Source organism: Schistocerca piceifrons, chromosome X (genome assembly GCF_021461385.2).
Source record: "Schistocerca piceifrons isolate TAMUIC-IGC-003096 chromosome X, iqSchPice1.1, whole genome shotgun sequence".
Taxonomy (NCBI): domain Eukaryota; kingdom Metazoa; phylum Arthropoda; class Insecta; order Orthoptera; family Acrididae; genus Schistocerca; species Schistocerca piceifrons.
Genome location: NC_060149.1, coordinates 973,673,399 through 973,693,014, shown reverse-complemented (window position 1 = coordinate 973,693,014; position 19,616 = coordinate 973,673,399).

Here is a 19,616-nt window from a genome sequence, read left to right as displayed (position 1 = left end):
TCTATCCCTTTGACCTTCACATTGACAATGAAACACAGAAATTGCGTCCGGATTTAATACAAAAAGCACAATGCCGACAAGAGGAGTAAATCTTCTCATTGTTTGTGGCTTGCTTCGAGCGTTTCCTGATAGACCAGTATTAGATTCCGATGCACTACTGCAGCTTTACTCTATCCCTTGGAACTTCACATTGACGACGAAATACAGAAATAGCGTCGGGATTTAGTACAAAAGGCACAATGCCGACTTAAGTACAAGAAGATGAAATCTTCTAATTGTTTGCGGTTTGCTTTGACCGTTTCATGGGATGTCACTATTACATTCTGATGCACTACAGAAGCTGTACTCTATCAATTGGACCTTCACATTGACAATGAAACACCGAAAATGCGGCGGGATTTAATACAAAAAAGCACAATGCCGACTTAAGTACAAGAAGAGTAGATCTTCTCACTGTTTTTGGTTAGCTTTGAGCGTTTCCAGGGGGTTCAGTATTACATTCCGATGCACTACTGCAGCTTTCCTCCATTCCTACGACCTTGACATTGACGATGAAAAACGGAAATTTCCTCGGGCTCTAATACAAAAGGCACAATGCCGTCATAAGAAAAAGAAGAGTAAATCTACTCATTGTTTGTGGATTGCTTTGAGTGTTCCTGGGAAATCAGTATTAGATTCCGATGCACTACTGCAGCTACACTCTATCCCTTGGACCTTCACATTGACGATGAAACACAGAAATTGCGGCGCGATATAATACAAAAGGCACAATTCCGTTTTAAGTACAATAAGAGTAAATCTTCTCATTGTTTTTGGTTTGCTTTGAGCGTTTTCTGTGAATCAGTATTAGATTCCGATGCACTACAGCAGCTTAACCCTATCCCTTGGACTTTCATATTGACGGTGAAACACAGATATTGCGTCGGGATGTAATACAAAAGGCACAATGGCGACTTAAGTACAAGAAGAGTAGATCTTCTCATTGTTTTTGGTTTGCTTTGAGCGTTTCCTGGGAGATCAGTATTAGGTTCCGATGCACTACTGCAGCTTTACTTTATCCCTTGGAACATCACATCGACGATGAAACACATAAATTGCGCCGGGATTTAATACAAATGGCACAATGCCGACTTAAGTACAAGAAGAGTAAATCTTCAAGTTGTTTGTGGTTTGCTTTGAGCGTTTCCTGGGAGATTAGTATTAGATTCCGATGCACTACAGCAACTTTACTTTACCCCTTTCACCTTCACATTGACGATAAAAAAAAAGAACTTGTGTCGGGATTTAATACAAAATGCACAATGCCTACATAAGTACAGGATGGTTAAATCTTCTCATTGTTTGTGGTTTGTTTGAGCGTTTCCTGGGAAATCAGCAGTAGATTCCGATGCACTACTGCAGCATTACTCTATACCTTGGACCTTCACATTGACGATGAAACACAGATATAGCGTAGGGATTTAATACAAAAGGCACAATGCCGACTTAAGTACAAGAAGAGTAAATCTTCTCATTGTTTGTGGTTTGCTTTGAGCGTTCCTGGGGAATCAGTACTAGATTCCGATGCACTACTGCAGCTTTACTCCATTCCTTGGACCTTTAAATGGACGATGAAACACAGAAAATGCGTCGGTATTTAATAGAAATGGCACAATACCGACTTAAGTGCAGGAAGAGTAAATATTCTCTTTGTTTGTGGTTTGCTTTGGGCATATCCTGGGAGATTAGTATTAGATACCGATGCACTACTGTAGTTTTACTCTATCCCTTTCACCTTCACATTGACGATAAAACACAAAAAAATTGCGTCTTGAATTAATACGAAAGGCACAATGCCGACTTAAGTACAAGAAGGTAAATTTTCTCATTGTTTGAGGTTTGTTTGAGCGTTTCCTGATAGATCAGTATTAGATTCCGATGCACTACTGCAGCCTTACTCTAACCCTTGGACCTTCACATAGGCCATGAAACACAGAAATTGAGTCGTTATTTAATACAAACGGCATAATGCCGACTTTAGTACAAGTAGATTAAATCTTCTCATTGTTTGTGGTTGGCTTTGAGCGTTCTTGGGAAATCAGTACTAGATTCCGATGCACTACTGCAGCTTTACCCTATGCCTTGGACCTTTAAATCGACGATGAAACACAGAAAATGCGTCGGGATTTAATAGAAATGGCACAATACCGACTTAAATACAGGAAGAGTAAATATTCTCTTTGTTTGTGGTTTGCTTTGAGCGTTTCCCGGGAGATTAGTATTAGATTCCGATGTACTACTGTAGTTTTACCCTATCCCTTTCACTATTACATTGACGATAAAACACAGAAATTGCGTCGGGGGTTTAATACGAAAGCGTTTCCTGTTATATCAGTATTATATTCCGATGCACTACTGCAGCTTTACTGTATCCCTTGGACCTTCACATTGACGTTGAAGCACAGATTCTCCGTCGGGATTTAATACAAAAGGCACAATGCCGACTTATGTACAAGAAGGTAAATCCTCTCACTGTTTGTAGTTTGTTTGAGCGTTTCCTGGGAGATCAGTATTAGATTCCGATGCACTACTGCTGCTTTACTCCATCCCTTGGACCTTCACATAGACGATCAAACACAGAAACTGCGTCGGGATTTAATACAAAAACACAATGTCGACTTAAGTTCAAGTAGAGTTAATCTCCCCATTGTTTGTGGTTGGCTTTGAGCGTTCCTGGGGAATCAGTACTGGATTCCGATGCACTACTGCTGCTTTACTCTATCCCTTGGACCTTCACATTGACGATGAATCAAAGAAATTGCGTCGCGATTTAATACGAAATGCACAATGCCAACGTAAGTACAAGAAGGTTAAATTTTCTCATTGTTTGTGGATTGCTTTGAGCGTTTCCTGGGAGATTAGTACTAGATTCAGATGCACTACTGCAGCTTTTCTCTATCCCTTGGACCTTCTCAAGCGTAACACTTCTCATTCATTATGGTTTCCATTGAGCGTTTCCGGGAGATCAGCATTAGATTCCGATGTACTACTGCAGCTTTACTCTATCCCTTGGACCTTCGCATTGACGATGAAACACAGATATTGCGTCGGGACGTTATACAAAAGGCACAATGCTGACTTAAATACAAGAAGAGGAAATCTTCTCATAGTTTGTGGTTTGCTTTGAGTGTTTCCTGGGAGATCAGTACTAGATTTCGATGCACTACTGCAACTTTACTCTATCCCTTGGACCTTCACATTGACGATGGATCTCAGAAATAGCGCCGGTATTTAATACAAAGGCACAATGCCGACTTAAGTGCAAGTAAAGTAAATGTTCTCATTCTTTGTGGTTTGCTTTGAGCGTTTCATGGTATATCACGATTAGATTCTGATGTACTACTGCAGCTCTACTCTATCCCTTGGACCTATACAATGACAATGAAACACAGAAATGGCGTCGGGATTTAATTCAAAATGCACAATGAAGACTTAAGTACAGGAAGAGTAAATCTTCTCATAGTTTTTCGTTTGCTTCGAGCGTTTCCTGATAGATCAGTATTAGATTCCGATGCACTACTGCAGCTTTCCTCTATCCCTTGGATCTTCACATTGACGAAGAGACACAGAGATTGCCTCGGGATTTAATACAAAAGGCACAATGCCGACTTAAGTACAAGAAGAGTAAATCTTCTCATTGTTTGTGGTTTGCTTTGAGCGTTTCCTGGGAAATCAGTATTGGATTCCGATGCACTACAGCAGCTTTACTTTATCCCTCGGACCTTCACATTAACGATGAAACTTCGAAATTGGGTCGGGAATTAATACGAATGGCACAATGCCGACTTAAGTACAAGAAGAGTGAATCTTCTCATTGTTTGTGGTTTCATTTGAGCGTTTCCTGGGAGATCAGTATTAGATTCCGAAGCACCACTGCAGCTTTACTCTACACCTTGGACATTCACAATGACGATGAAACACAGATATTGCGTCGGGATTTACTACTAATGGCACAATGCCGACTTAAGTACAAGAAGAGTAAATCTTCTCTTTGCTTGTGGTTTGCTTTGAGCGTTTCCTGGGATTTCAGTATTAGAATCCGCTCCACTACTGCAGCTTTACTCTATCCCTTGGACCTTCAAAAAGACGATGAGACACAGAAATTGCGTCGGGATATAATACAAAAGGCACAATTCCGTCTTCAGTACATGAAGAGTAAATCTTCCCATTGTTTGTGGTTTGCTTAGAGCGTTTCCGGGAATATCGGTCTTAGGTTCCGAAGCACTAGTGCTGCTTTACTCTATACCTTGGACCTTCAAATTGACGATGAAACAGAGAAATTGCGTCGGTATTTAATACAAAAGGCACAAAGCCGACTCAAGAGCCAGAAGAGTAAATCTTCTCATTGCTTTTGGTCAGATTTGAGCGTTTCCTGGGAGATCAGTATTAGATTCCGATGCACTACTGCAGCTTTAATCTATCCTTGGACCTTCACATTGACGATGAAACACAGAAATATCGCAGGGATATAGTACAAAAGGCACAATGGCGACTTAAGTACAAGAAGAGTAAATCTTCTCATTGCTTGTGTTTTGCTTTGAGCGTTTCCTGGCAGATAAGTATTACACTCCGTTGCACTGCTGCGGCTTTACTGTACCCCTTGGTCCTTGACATTGACGACGAAACACAGATTTTGCGTCTGGACTTAATTCAAAAGGCGCAATGCTGACATAAGTACAAGAAGAGTTAAACTTCTCATTGTTTGTTGTTTGCTTTGATCGTCTCCTGGGTGATCTGTATTAGATTCCGATGCTCTACTGCAGCTTTACTATATCCATTGGGCCTTCACGTTGACGATGAATCAGAGAAATTGCGTCGGTATGTCAAACAAATTGCACAATACCGACCTAAGTCCTAGAAGTGAAAATTGTCCCATTGTTTCTGAATTATTTGAGCGTTTCCTGCTAGACCAGCATTTCATTACGATGCACTACTGCAGCTTTACTCTATACCTTGGACCTTCACGTTGACGAGGAAGCACAGAAATTGCGTCGGGATTTTATACAAAAGGCACATGGCCGACTTAAGTACAAGAAGAGTTTATCTTCTCATTGTTTTTGGTTAGCTTTGAGCGTTTCCTGGGAGATCAGTATTAGATTCCGATGCACTACTGTAGCTTTACTCTATCCCTTGGACCTCCACATTGACGATGAAACACAGAAATTTCCTCGGGCTTTAATACAAAGGCACAGTGCCGACTTAAGTATAAGAAGGGTAAATCTTCTCATTGTTTGTGGTTTGCTTTGAGCGTTTCCTGGGAGATCAGTATTGGATTCCGATGCACTACTGGAGCTTTACTCTATCCCTGGACCTTTACATTGACGATGAAACACAGAAATTGCGTCGGGATTTAATACAAAAGGCAGAATGCCGAGTTAAGTACAAGAAGAGTAAATCTTCTCAATGTTTCTGGTCTGCTTTGAGCGTATCCTGGTAGATTAGTATTAGATTCCGATACACTACTCCAGCTTTAATCTATCCCTTGGACCTTCACATTGACGATAAAAACGAGAAATTGCGTCGGGATTTAATACAAAAAGCACAATGCCGACGTAAATACAAGAAGAGTAAATCTTCTCAATGTTTCTGGTTTGCTTTGAGCGTTTCCTGGAAGATCGGTATTAGATTCCGATGCACTTCTGCAGCTTTACTCCATCCGTTGGTCATTCACATTGATGATGAAACATTGAAATTACGTCGGGATTTAATCCAAAAGCACAATGCCGACTTAAGTATAAGAACAGTAAATCTTCTCATTGTTTGTGGTTTGCTTTGAGCGTTTCCTGGGAGATAAGTATTAAATTCCGATGCACTACTGCAGCTTTACTCTATCCTTGGACCTTCACATTGATCATGAAACACAGAAATATCGCACAGGATATAATAAAAAAGGCACAATGCCGACTTAAGTACAAGAAGAGTAAATCTTCTCATTGTATGTGGTTTTCTTAGAGCATTTCCTGGAAGATCTGTCTTAGGATCCGAAGCACTACTGCTGCTTTACTCTATCCCTTGGACCTTCAAATTGACGATGAAACAGAGAAATTGCGTCGGTATTTAATACAAAAGGCACAATGCCGGCCCAAGAGCCAGAAGAGTAAATCGAATCATTGTTTCTGGTCAGATTTGAGCGTTTCCTGGGAGATCAATATTAGATTCCGATGCACTACTGTAGCTTTACTCTATCTCTTGGACCTTCACATTAACGATGAAACTACGAAATTGGGTCGGGAATTAATACGAATGGTACAATGCCGACTTAAGTACAAGAAGAGTGAATCTTCTCATTGTTTGTGGTTTCCTTTGAGCGTTTCCTGGGATCTCAGTATTAGATTCCGAAGCACCACTTCAGCTTTACTCTATACCTTGGACATTCACAATGACGATGAAACACAGATATTGCGTCGGGATTCACTACTAATGGCACAATGCCGACTTAAGTACAAGAAGAGTAAATCTTCTCTTTGCTTGTGGTTTGCTTTGAGCGTTTCCTTGGATTTCAGTATTAGAATCCGCTGCACTACTGCAGCTTTACTCTATCCCTTGGACCTTCACATTGACGATGAGACACAGAAATTGCGTCGGGATATAATACAAAAAGCACAATTCCGTCTTAAGCACATGAAGAGTAAATCTTCTCATTGTTTGTGGTTTGCTTAGAGCGTTTCCTGGAAGATCGGTCTTAGGTTGCGAAGCACTAGTGCTGCTTTACTCTATACCTTGGACCTTCAAATTGACGATGAAACAGAGAAATTGCGTCGGTATTTAATACAAAAGGCACAATGCCGACTCAAGAGCCAGAAGAGTAAATCTTCTCAATGCTTTTGGTCAGATTTGAGCGTTTCCTGGGAGATCAGTATTAGATTCCGATGCACTACTGCAGCTTTACTCTATCCTTGGACCGTCACATTGACGATGAAACACAGAAAAATCGCTGGGATATAATGCGAAAGGCACAATATCGACTTAAGTACAAGAAGAGTAAATCTTCTCATTGTTTGTGTTTTGCTTTGAGCGTTTCCTGGCAGATAAGTATTACATTCCGTTGCCCTGCTGCGGCTTTACTGTACCCCTTGGACCTTCACATTGACGATTAAACACAGATATATCGCAGGGTTATAATACAAAATGCACAATGCCGACTTAAGTACAAGAAGAGTAAATCTTCTCATAGTTTGTGTTTTGCTTTGAACGTTTCCTGGGTGATCAGTATTAGATTATGATGCACTACTGCAGCTTTACTCTATCCCTTGGACCTTCACATTGACGATGATACACAGATATTGCGGCGGGATATACTACAAATGGCACAATGCCGCCTTAAGTACAAGAAGAGTAAATATTCTCATTGCTTGTGGTTTGCTTTGAGCGTTTCGTGGGAGATCAGTATTAGATTCCGATGCACTACTGCAGCTTTACTCTATTCCTTGGACCTTCAGATTGACGATGAAACACAGAAATTGCGTCGGGATATAATAAAAAAGGCACAATGCGGACTTAAGTAGAAGAGGAGTATACTTCTCATTGTTTGTGGTTTGGTTTGAACTTTTCCTGGGAGATCAGTATTAGATTCCAATGCACTACTGCAGCTTTACTCTATCCCTTGGACCTTCTCATTGACGATGAAACACATAAAATGCGTCGGGATTGAATAGAAATGGCACAATACCGACTTAAGTACAAGAAGAGTTAATATTCTCTTTGTTTGTGGTTTGCTTTGAGCGTTACCTGGGAGATTAGTATTAGATTCCGATGCACTACTGCAGCTTTACTCTATCCCTTTCACCTTCACATTGACGATAAAACACAGAAATTGCGTCGGGATTTAATACAAAAGGCACAATACCGACTTAAGTACAAGAAGAGTAAATCTTCTCATTGTTTGTGGTTTGCTATGAGCGTTTCCTGGGATATCAGAATTAGATTCCGATGCACAACTGCAGCTTTACTCTATCCCTTTCACCTTCACATTGACGATAAAACACAGAAATTGCGTCGGGATTTAATACAAAAGGCACAATGCCGACTTAAGTACAAGAAAAGTAAATCTCAATGTCACTGGCTTGCTTTGAGCGTTTCCTGGGAGATGAGTATTAGATTCCGATGCACTACTGCAGCTTTACTCTCTCCTTGGACCTCTCCATCGTCGATGAAACAAGGAAATTGCGCCGGGATTTAATACAAAAGGCACAATGCCGACTTAAGTACAAGAAGAGTAATTCTTCTCATTGTTCGTGGTTTGCTTTGACTGTTTCCTGGAAGATCGGTACTAGATTCCGATGCACTACTGCAGCTTTACTCTATCACTTGGACCTTCACATTGACTATGAAACACAGAAATTGGGTCGGTATTTAATACGAAAGGCACAATGCAGACATAAGTACAAGAAGAGTAAATTTTCTCATTGTTTTTATTCAGGTTTGAGCGTTTCCTGGGAGATCAGTATCGGATTCCGATGCACTACTGCAGCTTTACTCTAACCCTTGGACCTTCACATTGACGATGGAACAAAGAAGTGGCATCGGGATTTAATACAAAAGGCACAATGGCGACTTAAGTACAAGAAGAGTAGATCTTCTCATTGTTTTTGGTTTGCTTTGAGCGTTTCCTGGGAGATCAGTATTAGCTTCCGATGCACTACTGCAGCTTTACTTTATCCCTTGGAACATCACATCGACGATGAAACACATAAATTGCGCCGGGATTAAATACAAATGGCACAATGCCGACTTAAGTACAAGAAGAGTAAATCTTCAAGTTGTTTGTGGTTTGCTTTGAGCGTTTCCTGGGAGATTAGTATTAGATTCCGATGCACTACAGCAGCTTTACTTTACCCCTTTCACCTTCACATTGACGATAAAAAAAAAGAACTTGTGTCGGGATTTAATACAAAATGCACAATGCCTACATAAGTACAGGATGGTTAAATCTTCTCATTGTTTGTGGTTTGTTTGAGCGTTTCCTGGGAAATCAGCAGTAGATTCCGATGCACTACTGCAGCATTACTCTATACCTTGGACCTTCACATTGACGATGAAACACAGATATAGCGTAGGGATTTAATACAAAAGGCACAATGCCGACTTAAGTACAAGAAGAGTAAATCTTCTCATTGTTTGTGGTTTGCTTTGAGCGTTCCTGGGGAATCAGTACTAGATTCCGATGCACTACTGCAGCTTTACTCCATTCCTTCGACCTTTAAATCGACGATGAAACACAGAAAATGCGTCGGTATTTAATAGAAATGGCACAATACCGACTTAAGTGCAGGAAGAGTAAATATTCTCTTTGTTTGTGGTTTGCTTTGGGCATATCCTGGGAGATTAGTATTAGATACCGATGCACTACTGTAGTTTTACTCTATCCATTTCACCTTCACATTGACGATAAAACACAAAAAAATTGCGTCTTGAATTAATACGAAAGGCACAATGCCGACTTAAGTACAAGAAGGTAAATTTTCTCATTGTTTGAGGTTTGTTTGAGCGTTTCCTGATAGATCAGTATTAGATTCCGATGCACTACTGCAGCCTTACTCTAACCCTTGGACCTTCACATAGGCCATGAAACACAGAAATTGAGTCGTTATTTAATACAAACGGCATAATGCCGACTTTAGTACAAGTAGATTAAATCTTCTCATTGTTTGTGGTTGGCTTTGAGCGTTCTTGGGAAATCAGTACTAGATTCCGATGCACTACTGCAGCTTTACTCCATTCCTTCGACCTTTAAATCGACGATGAAACACAGAAAATGCGTCGGGATTTAATAGAAATGGCACAATACCGACTTAAATACAGGAAGAGTAAATATTCTCTTTGTTTGTGGTTTGCTTTGAGCGTTTCCCGGGAGATTAGTATTAGATTCCGATGTACTACTGTAGTTTTACCCTATCCCTTTCACCATTACATTGACGATAAAACACAGAAATTGCGTCGGGGGTTTAATACGAAAGCGTTTCCTGTTATATCAGTATTATATTCCGATGCACTACTGCAGCTTTACTGTATCCCTTGGACCTTCACATTGACGTTGAAGCACGGATTTTCCGTCGGGATTTAATACAAAAGGCACAATGCCGACTTATGTACAAGAAGGTAAATCCTCTCACTGTTTGTAGTTTGTTTGAGCGTTTCCTGGGAGATCAGTATTAGATTCCGATGCACTACTGCTGCTTTACTCCATCCCTTGGACCTTCACATAGACGATCAAACACAGAAACTGCGTCGGAATTTAATACAAAAACACAATGTCGACTTAAGTTCAAGTAGAGTTAATCTTCCCATTGTTTGTGGTTGGCTTTGAGCGTTCCTGGGGAATCAGTACTGGATTCCGATGCACTACTGCTGCTTTACTCTATCCCTTGGACCTTCACATTGACGATGAATCAAAGAAATTGCGTCGCGATTTAATACGCTAAGCACAATGCCAACTTAAGTACAAGAAGGTTAAATTTTCTCATAGTTTGTGGATTGCTTTGAGCGTTTCCTGGGAGATTAATACTAGATTCAGATGCACTACTGCAGCTTTTCTCTATCCCTTGGACCTTCTCAAGCGTAACACTTCTCATTCATTATGGTTTCCATTGAGCGTTTCCGGGAGATCAGCATTAGATTCCGATGCACTACTGCAGCTTTACTCTATCCCTTGGACCTTCGCATTGACGATGAAACACAGATATTGCGTCGGGACGTTATACAAAAGGCACAATGCTGACTTAAATACAAGAAGAGGAAATCTTCTCATAGTTTGTGGTTTGCTTTGAGTGTTTCCTGGGAGATCAGTACTAGATTTCGATGCACTACTGCAACTTTACTCTATCCCTTGGACCTTCACATTGACGATGGATCTCAGAAATAGCGCCGGTATTTAATACAAAGGCACAATGCCGACTTAACTACAAGACGAGCAAATTCCCACATTGTTTATGGTTTGCTATGAGCCTTTCCTGGGAGGTCACTATTAATTTTCCGATGCACTACTGCAGCTTTACTCTATCCCTTGGAGTCTCACATAGTAGATGAAACACAGAAATTGCGTCGGGAATTAATACAAAAGACACAATGCAGACTTAAGTACAAGAAGAGTAAATCTTGTCACTGATTGTGGTTTGCTTTAAGCGTTTCCTGGGAGATCAGAATTAGATTCCGATGCGCTACTGCAGCTTTACTCTATCCCTTGGACCTTCACATTGACGATGGAACACAGAAATGGCATCGGGATTTAATTCAAAAGGCACAATGCCGACTTAAGTACAAGAAGGGCAGATCTTCTCATTGTTTCTGGCTTGCTTTGAGCGTTTCCTGGAAGATCAGTATTAGATTCCGATGCACTACTGCAGCTTTACTCTATCCCTTGCATCTTCACATTGACGATGAAACACAGAAATTGCGTCGGGATTTAATACAAAAGGCACAATGCCTACTTAAGTACAAGTAGAATAAATCTTCTCATTGTTTGTGGTTTTCTTGGAGCGTTCCTGAGTAATCAGTACTAGATTGCGACGCACTACTGCAGCTTCACTCCATTCCTTGGAACTTCACATCGACGATGAAACTCAGAAATTGTGCTGGGATTTAATACTACAGGCACAATGCCGACTTAAGTACAAGAAGAGTAAATCTTCATGTTGTTTGTGATATGATTTGAGCGTTTACTGGAAGATTAGTATTAGATTCCGATGCACTACTGCAGCTTTACTCTATCCCTTGGACCATTACATTGACGATGAAACACAGAAAATGCGTCGGGGTTTAATAGAAATGGCACGACACCGACTTATGTACAAGAAGACTTAATATTCTCTTTGTTTGTGGTTTGTTTTGAGCGTTTCCTGGGAGATCACTATTAGATTCCGATGCACTACTGCAGCTTCACTCTATCCCTTTCACCTTCACATTGACGATAAAACACAGAAACTGCGTCGGGATATAAACAAAAGGCACAATGCCGACATATGGTTTCTTTAAGCGTTTCCTGGGAGATCAGTATTAGATACCGATGCACTACTGCAGCTTTACTCCATACCTTGGACCTTCGCATTGACGATGAAACACAGAAATTGCGTCGGGATTTAATACAAAATGCACAATGCCGACTTAAGTACAAGTTGAGTAAATCATCATGTTGGTTGTGGTTTGCTTTGAGCGTTTCCTGGGAGATTAGTATCGGATTCCGATGCGCTACTGCAGCTTTACTCTATCCCTTTCACCATCACATTGACGATGATACACAGATATTGCGTTTTGATTTAAAACAAAAGGCACAATGGCAACTTAAGTACAAGAAGAGTAAATCTTCTCATTGATTGTTGTTTCCTTTGAGCGTTTCCTGGGAGAACGGTATTAGATTCCGATGCACTACTGCAGCTTTACTCTATCCCTTGGACCATTACATTGACGATGTAACACAGAAAATGCGTCGGTATTTAATAGATATGGCACAATACCGACTTAACTACAAGAAGAGTAAATATTCTATTTGTTTGCGGTTTGCTTTGAGCGTTTCCTGGGAGAATAGTATTAGATTCCGATGCACTACTGCAGCTGTACTCTTTCCCTTTCACATTCGTATTGACAATGAAACACAGAAATTGCGTCGGGATTTAATACAAAAGGCACAATGCAGACTTAAGTACAAGAAGGTAAATCTTCTCATTGTTTGAGGATTGTTTGAGCGTTTCCTGGGAGATCAGTATTAGATTCCGATCCACTACTGCAGCTTTACTCTATCCCTTGGACCTTCACATAGCCGATGAAACACAGATATTGCGTCAGGATTTAATACAAAAGGCACAATGCAAACTTAAGTATAAGTAGAGTAAATCTTCTCATTGTTTGTGGTTGGCTTTGAGCGTTGCTGGGGAATCGGTACTTGATTCCGATGCACTACTGGAGCTTTACTCTATCCCTTGGACCTTTACATTGACGATGAAACACTGAGAATTCGTCGGGATTTAAGAGAAAAGGCACAATACCGACTTATGTACAAGAAGAGTAAATATACTCTTTGCTTGTGGTTTTTTTTGAGCGATCCTGGGAGATCAGTACTAGATTTCGATGCACTACTGCAGCTTTCTCTATCCCTTAGACCTTCACATTGACAATGGATCTCAGTAATAGCGACGGTGTTTAATACAGAGGCACAATGCCGACTTAACTACAAGACGAGTAAATTCTCTCATTGTTTGTGGTTTGCTATGAGCCTTTCCTGGGAGGTCACTATTAATTTTCCGATGCACTACTGCAGCTTTACTCTATCCCTTGGAGGCTCACATAGTAGATGAAACACAGAAATTTGCGTCGGGATTTAATAGAAAGACACAATGCCGACTTAAGTACAAGAAGAGTAAATCTTCTCACTGATTGTGGTTTGCTTTAAGCGTTTCCTGGGAGATCAGTATTAGATTCCGATGCACTACTGCCGCTTTACTCTATCCCTTGGACCTTCGCATTGACGATGGAACACAGAAATGGCATCGGGATTTAATTCAAAAGGCACAATGCTGACTTAAATCCAAGAAGGGTAGATCTTCTCATTGTTTCTGGTTTGCTTTGAGCGTTTCCTGGAAGATCAGTATTAGATTCATATGCATTACTGCAGCTTTACTCTATCCCTTGGATCCTCACATTGACGATGAAACATTGAAATTGCGTCGGGATTTAATACAAAAGGCACAATGCCGACTTAAGTACAAGTAGAGTAAATCTTCTCATTGTTTGTGGTTGGCTTGGAGCGTTCCTGGGGAATCAGTACTAGATTGCGACGCACTACTGCAGCTTCACTCTATTCCTTATAACTTCACATCGACGATGAACCTCAGAAATTGCGCTGGGATTTAATACACAAGGCACAACGCCGACTTAAGTACAAGAAGAGTAAATCACCTCATTGATTATGGTTTCCTTTGAGCGTTTCCTGGGAGATCAGTATTAGGTTCCGATGCACTACTGCAGCTTTACTCCATCCCTTGGACCTTCACATAGACGATAAAACACAGAAACTGCGTCGGGATTTAATACAAAAGCACAATGCCGACTTAAGTACAAGTAGAGTTAATCTTCCCATTGTTTGTGGTTGGCTTTGAGCGTTCCTGGGGAATCAGTATTGGATTCCGATGCACTACTGCAGCTTTACTCTATCCCTTGGACCTCCACATTGACGATGAATCACAGAAATTGCGTCGCGATTTAAAACGAAAGGCACAATGCCAACTTAAGTACAAGAGGGTTAAATTTTCTCATTGTTTGTGGATTGCTTTGAACGTTTCCTGGGAGATTAGTACTAGATTCAGATGCACTACTGCAGCTTTACTCTATCCCTTGGACCATTACATTGACGATGAAACACAGAAAATGCGTCGGGGTTTAATAGAAATGGCACAATACCGACTTATGTACAAGAAGAGTAAATATTCTCTTTGTTTGTGGTTTGTTTTGAGCGTTTCCTGGGAGATCACTATTAGATTCCGATGCACTACTGCAGCTTCACACTATCCCTTTCACCTTCACATTGACGATGAAACACCGAAACTGCATCGGGATATAAACAAAAGGCACAATGCCGACATATGGTTTCTTTGAGCAATTCCTGGGAGATCAGTATTAGATACCGATGCACTACTGCAGCTTTACTCCATACCTTGGACCTTCGCATTGACGATGAATCACAGAAATTGCGTCGGGATTTAATACCAATGGCACAATACCGACTTAAGTACAAGAAGAGTAAATTTTCTCATTGTTTGTGGTTTGCTTTGAGCGTTTCCTTGTTTATCAGTATTAGATTCCGATGCACTATTGCAGCTTTACTCTACCTCTTGGACCTTCACATTGACGATGAATCACAGAAATAGCGTCGGGATTTAATACAAAATGCACAATGCCGACTTAAGTACAAGTTGAGTAAATCATCATGTTGGTTGTGGTTTGCTTTAAGCGTTTCCTGGGAGATTAGTATCAGATTCCGATGCCCTACTGCAGCTTTACTCTATCCCTTTCACCATCACATTGACGATGATACACAGATATTGCGTTTTGATTTAATACAAAAGGCACAATGGCAACTTAAGTACAAGAAGAGTAAATCTTCTCATAGATTATGGTTTCCTTTGAGCGTTTCCTCGGAGAACGGTATTAGATTCCGATGCACTACTGCAGCTTTACTCTTTCCCTGGACCTTTACATTGGCGATATAACACAGAAAATGCGTAGGGATTTAATAGATATGGCACAATACCGACTTAACTACAAGAAGAGTAAATATTCTCTTTGTTTGTGGTTTGCTTTGAGCGTTTCCTGGGAGAATAGTATTAGATTCCGATGCACTACTGCAGCTGTACTCTTTCCCTTTCACATTCATATTGACAATGAAACACAGAAATTGCGTCGGGATTTAATACAAAAGGCACAATGCAAACTTAAGTATAAGTAGAGTAAATCTTCTCATTGTTTGTGGTTGGCTTTGAGCGTTGCTGGGGAATCGGTACTTGATTCCGATGCACTACTGGAGCTTTACTTTATCCCTTGGACCTTTACATTGACGATGAAACACAGAGAATGCGTCGGGATTTAAGAGAAAAGGCACAATACCGACTTATGTACAAGAAGAGTAAATATTCTCTTTGCTTGTGGTTTTCTTTGAGCGATCCTGGGAGATCAGTACTAGATTTCGATGCACTACTGCAGCTTTCTCTATCCCTTGGACCTTCACAGTGACGAAGGAACACAGAAATGGCATCGGGATTTAATTCAAAAGGCACAATGCTGACTTAAGTACTAGAAGGGCAGATCTTCTCATTGTTTCTTATTCGCTTTGAGCGTTTCCTGGAAGATCAGTATTAGATTCATATGCATTACTGCAGCTTTACTCTATCCCTTGGATCTTCACATTGACGATGAAACAATGAAATTGCGTCGGGATTTAATACAAAAGGCACACTGCCGACTTAAGTACAAGTAGAGTAAATCTTCTCATTGTTTGTGGTTGGCTTGGAGCGTTCCTGGGGAATCAGTACTAGATTGCGACGCACTATTGCAGCTTCACTCTATTCCTTGGAGTTTCACATCGACGATGAAACTCAGAAATTGCGCTGGGATTTAATACAAAAGGCACAATGCCGTCTTAAGTACAAGGAGGGTAAATCTTCATGTTGTTTGTGGTTTGCTTTGAGCGTTTCCTGGAAGATCAGTATTAGATTCCGATGCACTACTGCAGCTTTACATTACCCCTTTCACCTTCACAGTAACGATAAAACACAGAATTTTCGTCGGGATTTAATACAAAAGGCACAATGCCGACTTAAGTACAAGAAGAGTAAATCTTCTCATTTTTTTGTGGTTTGCTTTGAGCGTTCCTGGGGAGTCAGTACTAGATTCCGATGCACTACTGCAGCTTTACTCTATCCCTTGGACCTTTAAATTGACGACGACACACAGAAAATGGGTCGGGATTCAATAGAAATAGCGCAATACCGACTTAAGTACAGGAAGAGTAAATATTCTCTTTGTTTGTGGTTTGCTTAGAGCGTTTCCTCGGAGATTAGTATTAGATTCCGATGCACTAATGTAGTTTTACTCTATCCCTTTCACCTTTACATTGACGATAAAACACAGAACTTGCGTCGGGATTTATTACGAAAGGCACAATGCCAACTTAAGTACAAGAAGAGTAAATCTATTCATTGTTTGTGGTTTGCTTTAAGCGTTTCCTGCGATATCAGTATTATATTCCGATGCACTACAGCAGCTTCACTCTATCCCTTGAACCTTCGCATTGACGATGAAACACAGAAATTGCTTGGGGATTTAATACAAAAGGCACAATGCCGACTTAAGTACAAGAAGGTAAATCTACTCATTGTTTTGGGTTTGTTTGAGCGTTTACTGGGAGATAAGTATTAGATTTCGATGCACTACTGCAGCTCTACTCTATACCTTGGAACTTCACATTTACGATGAACCACAGAAATTGCGTCGCGATATAATACGAAAGGCACAGTGTCAACTTAAGAACAAGAAGGTTTAGTTTTCTCATCGTTTGTCGATTGCTTTGAGCGTTACCTGGGAGATCAGTATTAGATTCCGATGCACTACTGCAGCTTTACTCTATCTCTTGGACCTTTACATTGGCGATGAATCACAGAAATTGCGTCGGGATTTAATACAAAAGGCACAATGCCGACCTAAGTACAAGATGAGTAAATCATCATGTTGTTTGTGGTTTGCTTTGAGCGTCTCCTGGGAGATTAGTATCAGATTCCGATGCACTACTGCAGCTTTACTCTATCCCTTTCACCATCACATTGACGATAAAACACAGAATTGGCGTCGGGATTTAGTACAAAAGGCCCAACGCCGACTTAAGTACATGAAGGTAAATCTTCTCATTGTTTGAGGTTTGTTTGAGCGTTTCCTGGGAGATCGGTATTAGATTCCGGTGCACTACTGCAGCTTTACTCTATCCCTTGGACCTTCACATAGACGATGAAACACAGAAATTGTGCCGGGATTTAATACAAAAGGCACAATGACGACTTAAGTACAAGAAGAGGAAATTTTCTCATTGTTTATGGCTTCCTTAGAGCGTTTCCTGGGAGATCAGTATTAGATTCCGATGCACTACAGCAGCTTTACTCTATCCCTTGGACCTTCACATTGACGATGAAACACAGATATTGCGTTGGGATTTAATACAAAAGGCACAATGCCGACTTAAGTACAAGAAGAGTAAATCTTCTCATTTTTGTGGTTTGCTTTGAGCGTTCCTGGGGAATCAGTACTAGATTCCGATGCACTACTGCAGCTTTACTCTATCCCTTGGACCTTTAAATTGACGATGAAACACAGCAATGGCTTCGGGATTTAATAGAAGTGGCACAATACCGACTTAAGTACAAGAAGAGTATAAATTCTCTTTGTTTGTGGTTTGCTTTGAGCGTTTCCTTGGAGATTAGTATAAGAATCCGATGCACTACTGCAGTTTTACTCTATCCCTTTCACCTTCACACTGACGATAAAACACAGAATTTGCGTCGGGATTTAATACAAAAGTCACAATGCCGATATAAGTACAAGAAGAGTAAATCTGCCCATTGTTTGTGGTTTGCTTTGAGCGTTTCCTGGGATATCAGTATTATATTCAGATGCACTACTGCAGCTTTACTCTATCCCTTGGACATTCACATTGACGATGAAACACAGAAATTACGTCGGAATTTAATACAAAAGGCACAATTCCGACTTAAGTACAAGAAGAGTAAATCTTCTCATTGTTTGTGGTTTGCTTTGAGCGTTTAGTGGAGGATGAGTGCTAGATTCCGATGCACTACTGCAGCTTTACTCTATCCCTTGGACCTTCACATTGACAATGAAACACAGAAATTGCATCGGGATTTAATACAAAAGGCACAATGCCGACTTAAGTACAAGAAGAGTAAATCTTCATGTTGTTTGTGGTTTGCTTTGAGCGTTTCCTGGGAGATTTGTATTAGATTCCGATCCACTACTGCAGCTTTACTCTATCCCTTGGACCTGCACATAGAAGATGAAACACAGAAATTGCGTCGGGATTTTATACAAAAGGCACAATGCCGACTTAAGTACAAGACGGTAAATCTTCTCATTGTTTGTGGTTTGTTTCAGCGTTTCCTGGGAGATCAGTATTAGATTCCGATGCACTACTGCGGCTTTACTCTATCCCTTGGACTTGCACATAGAAGATGAAACACAGAAATTGCGTCGGGATTTAATACAAAAGGCACAATGCCGACTTAAGTACGAGTAAATCTTCTCATTGTTTGTGGTTGTCTTTGAGCATTCCTAGGGAACCAGAACTATATTCCGATGAACTACTGCAGCTTTTCTCTATCGCTAGGACCTTTACATTGACGATGAAACACAGGAAATGCGACGGGGTTTAATAGAAAAGGCACAATCCCGGCTAAAGTACAAGAAGAATAAATATTATCTTTGTTTTATGGTTTGCGTTGAGCGTTTCCTGGGAGATCAGTATTAGATTCCGATGCACTACTGCAGGTTTACTCTATCCCTTGGACCTTCACATTGACGTTGAAACACAGATATTGCGTCAAAATTTAATACAAAATGCACAATGCCGACTTAAGTACAAGAAGAGTAAATCTTCTCACTGCTTGTGGCTTGCTTTAAGCGTCTCCTGGGAGATCAGTAGTAGATTTCGATGCACTACTGAAGCATTACTCTATCCCTTGGATTTTCACATTGACGATGAAACACAGAAATTCCGTCGGGATTTAATACAAGAGGCACAATGCCGGCTAAAGTACAAGTAGAGTAAATCTTCTCATTGTTTGTGGTTTGATTCGAGCGTTTCCTGGGAGCTCAGTATTAGGTTACGATGCACTACTGCAGCTTAACTCTATCCCTTGGACCTTCACATTGACGACGAAACACAGTAGTTGCGTCGGGAATTAATACAAATAGCACAATGTCGACATTAGTACAAGAAGTGTAAATCTTCTTATTGTTTGTGGTTTGCTTTGAGCGTTTCCCGGGTGATCAGTTTTAGATTCCGATGCACTACTGCAGCTTTACTCTAT